This window comes from Triticum aestivum, chromosome 3B (genome assembly GCF_018294505.1).
Source record: "Triticum aestivum cultivar Chinese Spring chromosome 3B, IWGSC CS RefSeq v2.1, whole genome shotgun sequence".
NCBI classification, from domain to species: domain Eukaryota; kingdom Viridiplantae; phylum Streptophyta; class Magnoliopsida; order Poales; family Poaceae; genus Triticum; species Triticum aestivum.
The window spans coordinates 749,603,193-749,616,790 of record NC_057801.1 but is presented as its reverse complement, the minus strand read 5'-3'; the positions used below and the strand labels follow the sequence as shown (position 1 = coordinate 749,616,790).

The following is a 13,598-nucleotide window of genomic DNA, read 5'->3' as shown; positions in this document are numbered from 1 at the left end:
TCTGGTGTTCCTCTTGGGTGCAGACTTGGGCTTAGGAGCAGCCCCTGATCTGATTGCATCTCCCATGAGATTTTGAGCTTTAGGTGCTGGTGCAGCATCCTCTTCCTCTTCTTCTACCTCACTCATCATGGAGGGATTCCCAATAACTCTGGCCATGGTCTTCTTGACCCTTTCTTTCCTCTTCTTCTGAGCCACAACTGGTTCGTTGGGTTCAGATCCCAAAGTTTCTTGAGTGGATGCTCTGACCTTTAACATAGGAACTCTCTTGGCTGGAGCTTTTCTGTTCATCACTGGCTTTGTTGAAGCAGCTGTGCCAAATTCTTTCTTCACCACCTTCTTCTTGGAAGTGGCCTCATCCTCAGCTACAATGTAGTCCTCATCCTCTGAATCAGATGTTCTCTTCTTCCTTGTTCTAGTAGCTGCCTTGGGCAAGTTACTAGGTGTGCTCCTGCTACCCTCATCATAGCTACTGGAGGGACTAGTGCCCTCACTCAACGGAACCTGTTCCTCTGACTTGTTCTGGCTGTCACTTTGATCAGACATCTTCAGGCAAACAACTGTCAACAGACCCTGTGAATAGGTTGTAGATGAGGTAGAGTAGATGAGCATCACAAAGTACAGAGGTTTTGCAAAACAACTGACTCAAAACTTAGTTTTAGTATTCCACAAAAAGCATTCCGGAGCTACCGATTTGTAAACTTGGTGATACCGAAGCAGCTTTTGTAACCTAAACTAGAGAACTTGGTCAGACCGAGTCACAGTTCGGTGGCACCGAGACTGCTAGGGTTTCACAAAGAATCAAACTCGATCACTCTGATTTGCAATTCTCGGTCAGACCGAAAATCACATGTGCAATGGCCTAAGCCAAATCAGTGAGACCGATTTCAACAACTTGGTCGGTCCGAGATGAGTTCGGCAGAAACCTAACCCTAAATTTTCAAATTGAATCTAATCTACTGGAGGTTTTAGCTAGACAGGATGATTTCATACTTGGCAAGAATCATGGCAAAGCAATGTGCTAGGAATCAGAGTTAAGGAATAGCACAAAGTGTCAAGTTCATACCCTATATCGGCGGTGAACTTGCTACAGCGGCAACGGCGGGGCAGATTGCCGTTGACGGTGGCGGAGACCAGTGGTGGGAGGTCGCTGGCGGCGAGAAGACGATCCGAAGACCCGAAGAGGCAGAGCAGGTTACGCGCGGGCGAAAGGTTTCAGAAATTTTTCCAAAATTTGACCCGTCAATATATATAACCTGACCCTGTTGGTGTGACCGAGTGGAACAACTCGGCGGTACCGAGATGCAAAACTGCGAGCAGTTACTGCAACTCAGTGTGACCAGAAGGTTCTAATTGGTTGCACCGAGATGAAAACCTAGATCAACTTAGTGAACTCGGTGTGACTGAAATGGATTTCTCGATCAGACCAAAATGCACAAAGAGGTTTTGGAAGTTTAAGTCTATGACAAATCGGGGACTCCGAGTGCTCCTCACACAGAGTGGTTTGAATCTGACTTGATCAAACTTTGTGATATAGCATGAATAGATTTTGAGATGAGAAAAGCATAGATAGCTAGAGAAGGTTCTTAGGCATTCTTGTTCATCCAGTTGGTCAAAAGAAAAAGAAAAAGAAGCCAAACATACAAAACAACAAGTGGATGTCCTTGAATGAGTAAAAATGCAAACGACATGCTCACACAATAAAATGGCAAATGAAATAAGTGACAAAGCATGCACAACCAATTCTAGCATCTATCAAACAATTGGCGATGACTAGGTCATCTATATATGAGTATATTGACTTAGGAGTCAAATGAGAACATTTGATCATAGGTCATACTCATCGTTTAAGCACAAGTGGGGTTACCACTTTTACATAAAACATTGTTGTGTTCACACCATTAGAGTTGCTTTAGCTCAATTCTTTAGAGTAAAGCTCCCCCTAGATGTGATATCCACCCTAAGAGGGTTGAACTAACCTTGGGTTTTGTCGATGATGACTTCATGTAGGTGTTGAAGATGTGGATGATCAATGTTGATGTAGATCATTCGGAGCAATCCATTGGAGTGAGGTGCACTTTAAATACCTACACGGGTTAGTCCCACAAGGAACAAGCAAGGATATCCATAGACATAGAGTGATGCACTTTCAATTCCGCGCAGGGAAGGAAAAGGAGGAAGGCTTCGGCTAGGTCAGCGCGCATCACCGACGACGCCGAGCGGCAGCCGCTGCCGCGCTTCAACCACATCGGGAGCTTGGCGGCATGTAGCTGTCCTCGCTGCACTCCGGAGAGTCGCTGGGTTCAGGAGAATCGCTGGATTCCCAAGAGTCGCCGCTGCTACCGAAGGAGGTGCTGGCAGGGACGGAAGTAGACCTGGAACCCTCGGCCGCGTTCCGCGGGCTGCTTCCCCCGAGGCAACACTCCAGCCGCCAGCCCTCCTTGTTGAAGACCTTGAAGTACAGAGTGGAGGCGCCGTCGTATTCAAAGTGGATCGTGAGGGCCCCCACTGCTCGGCAGGCTCGGGCAACCTCGCCCCACCAATGGGTCATGAAGACATCCCCAGGGAGCATCACCTCGACCTCAGCTCTTGTAGCCAGGCTACAACACCCGACGTGCTGCAGCCACAACTCAAGCGCCCCCTCGATGGCAGCTCGTCGGTGAAGAACCTGGGGAGCCAGATCCACGAGTCGGGCGGCATCGCCGCCCACACCACAAACTCACGCGAGCTACTCTCGGCGTGGGTCCACGGCTCGGCAGGCGGGACAACAGCGGCTCGTCCTTCGCCGCCTGGAATAGCTCGACGGCGCACATCGTCATCCTGGGCGTAGGCGTACAGAGGAAGGGGAAGCCAGGTAGAGGCCTCAATTGCCAAGGCATGGTCCCTTCCTGCCTCATGCCGGTGTCACGAGGAAGGCGGAACCGCTTCTTCGGCGGGAGAGGACCAGACCCCTCCTGAGGGGCCTTTCCTTTCCCAGCTGCGGAAAACCTTCTGATCGACACCATGGAAGCAAGATGGAGAAGGAGCAAGCAGCGGGAAGACGGAGGAAGAGATGAGCGAGGGTGGCTCTGCCCCTTCCCTAATTTATAGCCGGAGGGAGGCCAACCGCCGGCCTCCACGACCTCATGCAATGATGATCGTCTGCATGCAGCATCGACTCGTCAAGTCGAACGGTTGCCGAGGCAGCATGGGGAAGTGGAGACGCCCACGTCCCATCAATCGCCACACGTAGTTCAAGGCTGCAAGCGGTTAGGGCCCGTGGCGCTCTGCACTTGCCCATTTGGCTTCGCCTAGAAGCCAAGTCCGAGCGCGCCTTGGGCCCGGAGGCTACTGTCGGTGTTCTGGATACGGGGGCACCCAGACTTGCCTGCCTGCGGCCCACTGCGTGGCTCCATCGATGGCTTGGTATGGCCCAGCTTCAGCATCAACAGCTCAAGACCCTCACGAGGGGCCAAGCCTCACGAGGCGGACGACACCAAGACCCCCGAGGGATCGGCCTCCTCAGGCTGGCTCCGGAGGGGCGGAGAGTGATATGCAAGGTGCACCTCATGAGGCTCAGCTGACGTGAGCCATGACGACCAAGGCCAGGCGGGTGCCAACGGGTGCAGAGCGTCAGTTTCCCCTTTGGTGCAAGGGAGGCAAGCGGCAGGTGCGGAGTCCCGAGGAATCAACCAAAGGTTTCCGTTCTGGTGCAACAAGACCAAGACCGGCAGGACAGAGGTCATCATTGAGCCCACCGCAGTGTCACGGCCAGAGGCTTTTCGCAGGCGAAGACCACTTTAGTCAGGATAGGATATACTACTTGTGGGATCCCTTCCCGCCAACATTTGGGAAGAAGACCAAGGCCACTATAAATAGGACTTAGCCACCACCAAAGGAGAGGTACAGATTGGATCCCTTCTCATCCAACCACCTCACCAACTCTCTCGAGCTCAAGAACACCTCACCTCCTGAGGCCAGTTCATCCACTGTACTAGTTCATCCTTAGCCCTTCGAGGCAATCCACCAAAATGCTGGAGTAGGGTATTACACCGTAAGGTGGCCCGAACCAGGATAAACTGTTGTGTCTCTCTGTCCCTTGGAGCTCGACGCGCTAGGCTTAGGAAGATCGCGAGTAGGCATGCTGGGTAGGTTGAGATCTCCGCACGCACCCCAGAGTTTGAACCTATCAAGGGTTTGCAGAACCCGAAATCCCACAACTATGGAAGCCTTGGTGCTCCGTGATGGCATTCATCTCACTCTTGGACATCTCAAGGTGATCATCGAAAGTGATGCTCAAGATGTTGTGCGAATGCTAAATGAGGCAAAAAATTTAAGAGCAAACCTGGCTTCATTGTCTGTATCAACCGAAAAGCAAACGTGGACGCGAGCCCTAGTTTTCAATCTTGCTCCATTGTCCATACCAACCGAGAAGCAAATGAAGCTTGTGTGCCTGTTAGGATCGTAGAAGATGTATGTGGGTGAATAACACCCTAACTATTCTTTTAGGATGTATTCACACACTTCGTAATCCTCCTGAGTAATTCAATATAGCCTGTCATTCCAAAAAGGAAAAAAAATGTTCGACCTACTCAGAGCATCCCTTTGTTGTCATTCAGGTGGTGATCTTACAAAGAGGTGCCCTTGGAGTGCAAGGGCGCGAACACATGAAAAAACGGTAAAGAAAGAAGAAAGCAAAGTATCGCAAGCCATACCGCTTTGGCGCATGGCACCAAGCGGGAACAGACCGCGAGCTCCTATAGGGCGCCTTGTTGAGCTTCTTGCGCCCATGCACCCCCACTCATGGGCCAACGCAAGAAGAAAATAGTGCTCGACTGGTCTCCTAACTCCCTTGATCGCGTTAGACTGGTCACAGTCGACCAATCAACTTTTGAAAAAAAAATACGTTTTTCTAAAAAAAGAAAAAAATAGTGAACTAAAAAAATGTTCATGGTTTTTGAAAAAAAGTTCACAAACTTCAAAAAAGATCATGAATTTGAAAAAAATCACATATTTTTTAAAAATTAAAAATTAATTGTTTTTGAAAGAAGCTCGTCGAATTGGAAAAAGTTCATCAATTTTAAGAAAAAGATTAAAAAAAGTTTATCGAATTTTGAAAATGACTTTATTGAATTTGGAAAAAAGTTTATCAAATTTGAAAAACACTGGAAAAAAAATCATCGAATTTGAAAGAAAGTTTGTCAAGCGCCCCGAGCACGCAGCTTCGGAATCCGCACAGCCGCGCCCTGCCATCCGCCCACGCCAACGGCGCGCCCATCTGACTCGCTGCCGCCGCGCCCCCGGCACGATGCCGCATCCCGCGTTGCGCACACCATCAGGAGGGGAGAAACGCCCCGCCGCCGCCTACACGAACGGCAGGAGGGGAGGAGAGGCGATGAAGGGGAGGGAAGCGGCGGAAGCTAGAGCGGGCGAAACGAGCTTTTTGTATCCTAAGCTATTTCTAGCCGGGCAAAAAAGAAAATTACACTCAAGTTGGTCTATCAATGAACGTGGCGTTTTTATATTTTCTTTTTGGCAGTGTAGCATGTTTCTAACACGAACACATTTACTGTCAGCACTAAAAAATGAACGCATTTGTTTTCACCATGCAACCAATCTGATCTGAAACAAAAAAAAAAGGAAAGAGACACGGCAACGGTACGCACGGGCGTGGAAAACTCCCGTTCCGCCGCCGCCCCCGCTCCACTTGCCTTTCATATCCGCACCCACGCCACGCGCACCTCGGCAAGGACAAGCCTCCGCCCGCCGCCCGCCGCCCGGCTATAAAGCTCCGCCCTTTGGCCCGCCCGCCCCTCCTCTCTTCGTCCGGGCCGCGCCTCTCGCCCCTTCCTTCGCCCTCGGCCCGTCCTGGCCGCGTGGTGGTCTCCGTTCCGGCCGCCGATTCCAAGTCCAACCGCCCGCTCGCGCCCTGCTCCCTCTCCTCTCCGCCTGCGGGCCGCGCCGCTCCCCGAGGGCGCGGGCGGGGGCTCGGCCAAGTGGCGGGCGACCGGCGGCGGGGGCACCGGCGTCGTGCGCCAGCTGCGCCCGCTCGTCCTCGACTCGTACCTCTCCTCCTCTCGCGTCTGTCCGGTGAGGCGACTCGTCCCCGATTCTTGCCTAGCCTCTCCTCGTCTCGCGTCCGGTGAGGCAGTTCGTCCTGGATCCGTGCCTCGCTCGATTCGTCCGTCGTTTAGAGTAGAAAGAATCGCGTCTGATTTGTTTCATTTTGCGTGTCCTCGGTTCGTCTGCTCTGAAGCGCGTCTGCTTTGGTTGGTTTTGCTCGTCCTCGCCGTCGGCCTTTAGATAGAAATCACGTCTGGTTTGACTTGCTGGTCGTTGTCAGTTCAGATTCTTCTTCGTCCTCGCCGTTGCCCCGCGTGTTCTTGGGGCCGTCTCGTCGGGTCCCTGCGACTCTGGGAGGAAGCGAGCGAGCGAGCGGTATGCCGGTTTGGGTCACCGTCTTGTTTGCGAGCTAACAAGTCTGTTTGAGAAACTTGTGCGTGCTCTGCTGTTATCTGACGATGCTACGTTTCATGTCCGCGGACCGCGGTGGAGGGATGGTTCCTGCGTTTCTGGTTGACAAACTTGTGCGTGCGCTATCTGTTTGACGATCCTGCGTTTCTGGTTGACAAAATCGTTCCCTCTGTTCCATCACCTGCGTTGTCCGTCCGTTATTTTCAGATTTCAAACTCATGCGCCCTTGTGATACTCTCGTTGCCCTCTATCGACTCTTGTTCTACCGGCAGGCGTGTGTGCTCCCATCCTAGATGCAGAGAGTCCTGTTCTTGTCTGTTACCGTTGTTCTGATGCTGTTCTTATCAATTGTTTATTGTTATCATGCTTTGCTTATCTTCCCATATGGCACGATTGGTTGAGTGTTGTTTTTTGTTTGATTGATTGCCCTGAGATGGATTGCTGTTTGTTGTTTGACTGATTGCCTTGAGTGGATTGTGGTTTGTTGCTTGATTGATTGCCTTATGATTGTTGATTGTTGTTTGAGTGATTGCCTTGAGATGGATTGTTGATTGTTGTTTGCTGCTGGTTGTTGCCTTGAGATGGTAGATGTTTATATGGCACGATTGATTCCTGTTTGTTCATGGTTATTACAATTGATTGATTGATTGATGGCTGTTTGTCGATTGGTATCTAACTTTGGTATTGCCAGTTCCTGATCTTAGGTAACAGACCTAGCACTATTCTTTTTTCTGAACTTTTTTGTGATTATATGTCTTATGTGGATATCATATTCTTTTTTGGTATATTACTGTTGTCCAGTCCTTGGAATAATGCTTTTCTAAGTATTTATGGTACACACATGTTGATATGGACATATCACAATTGCTCTTTATTGTGTTGCTAAGGACACTGATGGGTTGAGTTGGCATATAGTGCAGGTATATTTACATTCTCTATATTTTGTGATGCTGATGCCTGTAGTTCCAAAGCATTTATTTACCCAAATTTTGCTACTGGAACTTTTGGTTTTAGATATTGGCACCTGATATTTGCATGGATGTTTTCATGATGCCTAATTCGATTCAATATCGTTGTTCTGATGGTGTGCTTTCTGGTGTTTTAACTGAAGCTGTGGATCGCTCATCAACCTGGTATGTGTTTCGATGATAATCCCTCTCGAATTTTACTCGTTCCTATATTTTACACAAATATTTATCTCATGGCTGGTAATGGTAACCTTATGAATGCGTATCCCACATTTTAGCTAGTTATATAGTAATGCCATACTTCCTTGGATGATGTTTTGTATATGCATTGTCAAAAGTGGCCTCTGTTTTAGTAGGTTGCAATGATCACCTGCTTTCCTTGGTCTATCAATGCATATTGGAAGAAATATAATTACTGAAGCAACTTTAGCATTGTTAATGTTGTGTAAATCTGATTTGAGAAACATGAACGGTACCACCCTAACCAATAGAGAGAATCATCAAGAGTGGCCTATGTTTTAGTAGGTGAGGTTGTAACGGGCACCTGTTTTCCTTGGTCTATCAATGCATACAGGAAGAAATATAATTACTGAAGCAACTTTAGCATTCATAATGTGTGTAAACCTCATGTTCTATGTTTTGTGGAGAATAAGTGGCTTCAGTGGATGTCCTGGCCTCCTGGGTGACTTGATGTTTTTTCATACAGCAGTTGGTTCCACTAACCTCTTGAAATTAAGATCAATGAACTTGGAATTATTCTAATCATTGTACTGGACGTGTATATGATGGATAACCCTGATAATATAATTTCATGCCTAATTCTGAACTTGTTCACACATAACTAAAGCTGGCTACTGTTTGATCTCGTAGCAAATATGACTTTTTTCTTGCTCATACTTGACTGGCTTCATACATATGCTTGTCTGACTGTTGTGTAATACTGTATCACTTTCCTTTTATTCGGGCAGGTCCTGTAGGTGATGACATGTTCCACGGGCAGGCTACTATCATGGGACCCTCAGACAGCCCGTTTACTGGTGGTCTATTTTTGGTGAAAATCCATTTCCCACTGGATTATTCCTTCAAGCCCCCGAAGGTAATTTCCAGTGTACCGAGCTAACCTTTGTAAAAAAAGAGTTCAGATTGATATTGGAATTGTTGTTACACAAATGTCTTGGGAGTCCTCAAACAATTAGTTTGCTGCTGCTTGCTATCTTATATATTTTTTCTGACATTCAGACATGAACATATTTCAGGTCTCTTTCATCAACAGCAACGACAGCATTTGCCCTGACATTCTTAAGGAATAGTGGAGCCCGGCTTTGACCATATCAAAGGTAATGATATGCATTCCTAGCTTGGTTGTTCCATTTTTGCTTAAAGCTTGTTGCTGATATAAGCTTGGTTCCTTCAGCAAGTTAATCTCACAAAAATTCTTCATTTATGTTTCTCTAACATTTACCCGTCTCTGTTAACAGGTCCTCCTATCAATCTGTTCGTTGCTGACGGAACCCAACCCCAATGATCCTCTGGTGCCTGAGATTGCTCACATGTACAAGACTGATTGGGCCAAGTATGAGTCCACGGCACGCTCTTGGACACAGAAGTACGCCATGGGTGGATGTATAGGCAGGCAATGTCGAGAGAGGTATTCTTTTGATTGTTCTATTTTTATGGTTTGCTGAAATGCATTTCCCCCCTGGGTGGGATGTTTGCTAACTTCGAAACACACTGGTTACTTCCATTTGTGTACTTCTATTTGTTCTTAGTTCTCACCTATAGCTAAAGTCAAAGACGACAAACTGGGTGAATTATTGGAGTTGCAGGACGATAAATCATCGGTAAGTTTCTATGCTTTCAAATGGTCAGAGTTTGAATTTTGATCAGTTTGTCTGACTTGTTTTATACTGAATACTTGATTCCTTGATAACTTTGATACACACACATGAATAATTACTTATGCTGTTATGATCATAAACTGATTTCTAAGTATCTTTGACTCATATGATGCTTATTACATAACAGGTCATCTGAATCTTCATTTGTAAATATGTCTGCTGGTGCTGTCGATGATGTAAGCTACTTTTCTTGCTTCAAGAATAATAGAAACATCATTTACATCACACTCACATTTTAAGTTGCTCATGTCATTTCAGGGTAGCCATCGGCTTGGAACTGATGAGAGACAACCGCTGTTGCCAACTTGAAACATATATTTTTTAGGTATGAATGGCTTACCTCTCCTCCTCTCGCGTTTGGTGAGGCAATTCGTCCTCGGTTCATGCCTCTCCTCCTCTCGCGTCTGGTGAGGCATTCGTCCCTGACTCCCTCTCCTCTCGCCTCTGACTTTATGTTGCTCGTCCCTGCTGGATTCACTGTTTAGATTAGAAGAATTGTGTTCGATTTGTCATTTTGCTCGTTCTCGATTCGTTTGTCTTGAAGCGCGTCTGATTCGACTGATTTTGCTCGTCCTTGGTTCGTCCGTGTAGATAGAAAATCGCGTCTGGTTTGATTTACTCGTCCTCCTCGTCACTTTAGAGTCGCTTGTGATATGATTTTGCTTGTCCTCGTTGTCGCCCTGATGCTCTCGCGTGTTCTTGGGGCTGTTTCGTCGGGGGTCTCCGTCTCTGCGACTCTGGGAGGAAGCGGGCGAGTGAGCGAGCGGTCCGTCGGTCTGGTTTGCGAGCTAAAGTTTGTTTGAGAAACTTCTGTTCCTGCGTTTCGTGTTCACGGTGGAGCGATTGTTCCTGTGTTTACTTGTGCGTGCGCTTCTGTTATCTGACGATCCTGCGTTTCGTGTTCGTGTCGGGGCGACGGTTGCAGGAAAGATTGGTTCTTGGTTTGGAAATTGGAGCGCTGTCAAGTCGGTTCCTCTGTTCCATCACCTGCGTTGTTCGTCCGTTATTTTCAGATCTCAAACGCATGATCTTGATACTCTGGTTGCCCTCTGCCGATTCTTGTTCAACCGGCAGGCGTGTGTGCTCCCATTCTAGATGCAGAGAATCCTGTTCTTGTCTGTTACGATTATTCTGATGCTGTTCTTTTCAATTGTTTATTGTTATCATGCTTTGCTTATCTTCCCATATGGCATGATTGATTGATTGTTGTTTGCTGTTTGATTGATTGATTGCCTTGAGATGGATTGTTGTTTGTTGTTTGATTGATTGCCTTGAGATGGATTGTTGCTTGTTGTTTGATTGATTGCCTTGAGATGGATTGTTGTTTGTTGTTTGATTGATTGCCTTAAGATGCATTGTTTGTTGTTTGATTGATTGCCTTGAGAAGGTACAAACCATGTAGGCCGATTGTTTGCTGTTTGTTGCCTCGAGATATTACATGTTTATATGGCAAGATTGATTGCTGTTTGTTCATGGTTATTACAATTGATTGATTGTTGTTTGTTGATTGGTATCTAACTTTGGTATTGGTAGTTGCTGATCATAGGTAACAGACCTAGCGCTATTCTTTTTTTGAACTTTTTTGTGATTATTATGCCTTCACATTGCACTGCTCCCAGATCCATATCGACATGCCCACGCCGTCTGATGAGGATAAAGATGTAAGGAACTCCTCCCAAGAATCTCTCTTGCTCCTTGTATTAACTTGGCGACTTGATTTACATGTTAAATTATTATTTTCATGAAACTGGAGCTCCTTGTTGTAACCCAAACAAACTATAATTACACTTTACACCAATTGGGAGCAGCTTGTGTAATTATAGTTTGTTTGGGTGCAGTAATGACTTTATGAGCGTTCACCACTTTCAGGTTATGAAAAAAAATGGGGAAAACAAGATTGACTTCCTCTCTGTTTCTTATACAAGGCATGCAGAAGATGTGCGGTAAGTAAGTAACTCATTATGTCGATATTTAAAGTGTACTACTTCACAGTGCCATCTTTCCCAACAGATTAATGTTTTTTGTATTGATATTTTGTTGAATAATATCACATGTTTGTTTGCATTTCATACTTTGGAAAGATGTTCCTAAGTTGATAGTACTTTTCCTGCAATAGGCACAGGAGTTCCTCTCAAAGTTAGGTGATCTTAGCCAAACTCTGATTTTTGCCAAAATTGAGAATCTGGAGGTAATTAACATGTATTTTTCTCTATTGAGCTACTTTGTTTGTTCTTTAGGTGTTCTTATTTCAGAAACTGTTGTTACTCGTGCTGTGGATAGAATGATGGACAACCTAAGGCCTACTCGTCTGGAGGCAACTGATGTGGCAAACACGGTGCTGGACGGTTAGTTTTTGCCTCTTGCAGATATCTTATACTTTGGTGATCCTGTACAGCTGCTCATTACTGCACCCAAACAAACTATAATTACACAACTGTAACATGAAATCACAATTGTTTTGTTCAGGTGATGCCATTCTCCTTGTTGCTGAGACTATCCGTGGGTTGTATCTAGTTGAGACTATTTCAACGCTATGCAGAATTTGTGCTAAGGTGAACTTTCTTTTGGAGGTCTATGTTCTCTTGATACAGACCTGTTTGGGAGGGCATTTGTTGACAGGTTCCCTTTTGTAGTTCAAATCAGGCTTCAATACTAAAATGTTCCAAATAAATACTATTCTTCCGAATAGCCCCTAAATGTGTTCTCAACAAGTATATCTTTGGCACTCTAATGGAATCTAATGGAAATTCACTCCTTCCTGCCTTTTCTCTCTTCATATTTGGTGATATATTTTCATGAATTGTTTCACAGGCTGAGAATGTCTTCAACCAGGATTTGTACTTCAAGCGAACCATGAAATATGTGGGAGAACCCATGACCCACATGGAGTATACTGCTTCTCTGCAGTGCGTATTTTGTTTCTTTTAATTTTCCAACCTTTTGTTAGTGTTTACAGGTGAACAATTTCTGTCTTCCATTGATTGAATATCAGTCTGTGACACTTGGTTTTATAAGTCTGAAATAGTTCACTACCTATTTGCTAGGTGCGGGCTGCTATTAAAGTTAAGGCTTCGGTCATCATTTTCTTCACCTCATCCGGATAGTAGAAAAAGAGTATTTCTTCTTATAGGCGCTTCACCTCATCTTGTAGTTTAATAGAAATTGATTCATATATTATGTCGTATTGAGTATCTGCAGGCTAATTGCCAAGTACAGGCCCACCATGCCGTCCCTCGTCTGAAAACTAATCAATTGAAGTGGAGCTTCACAAGCGCATTTGAAGTATGTGAACAACCTGTTTCCTTGTGACCTTTTTAGTGTGGTGTTCAACTAGACTCACTAATTAACATGTATTACCACGTGTCTAATACATCCATATCTAGACAAGTCTAAGACAAGTAATTCGGGATGGAGGGAGTACTATAGAATCTTGCCTGATAAAAAACAATACTGCTTAATTTGGACCAAGACTTGTCTCTGGTGTTTGGCAGTGTGCCACTGTTATAACTCATATTTGTTGCATTATCTTCCTGCAGGCAAGAAAATCACTCATAGTTAGAGGCCTCTTTCCCATGCTTGCTGATCCACGTCACCCGGTGAGTTAACCTGCCTTCCATCTGTTGGCTACATCAACCATTCTTTGGTGGTTCTTTTCAATTTTAGAATACATGACCCAGTATGTATAATATGAAAAATAGGAACTACCTATAAATATCAACGTCTTTGTTCTGAACATAAAAGGAATAATGGCAGTTGGCGTTAGTGCATATTCCTAATATGTGAAAAGTGGATGCTTTACCAGGCCAGTGAATTAATTCTGCTTTTAGGGTTTTTGCTTGCATCATGTCCTACTTACAAATGGAATAAACACTAGACTGCAGTTCACTTTCGAACTGTTGGCAAGTCATCATAAGCTTGGTTAATCAGTACATTATTTCGAACTTGACTGGTGGTAGGCTGGTCTGTTTATTCTGTATAATATAAACACAATACTTAAGCTTATAAGCTGGTGTGCACTAGTGAGGCTGATGTTTGGAGGTTTCATCTTGCATCCACCTTGAATTATTTGGTAGCTAGAATTCCTTGATTTGGACCCAACAAGTAAGAAGCTTGGTTTGCCTGGTGATTTGTACTGACATTGTTTCTCTGCCCTGCAGGCTGAATCTACTAGCACTAGAAATGAAGCAGTGTTGAAGGTTGCTCTTGACCACGACAAAGCATCCGGTGTGATCAAGTCGCATGGCTTACCTTAGCCAGAATTTCTATAAGAATGTTGCTCATG

The 13,598-nt window shown here is 45.6% G+C and overlaps 1 pseudogene; it reads left to right on the top strand.

The window, feature by feature from the left end:
• Positions 1 to 2,539: 2,539 nt before the first annotated feature.
• LOC123067815 (ubiquitin-conjugating enzyme E2 28-like) lies at positions 2,540 to 12,899 on the top strand (annotated as a pseudogene).
• The last annotated feature ends 699 nt before the right edge of the window (positions 12,900 to 13,598 follow it).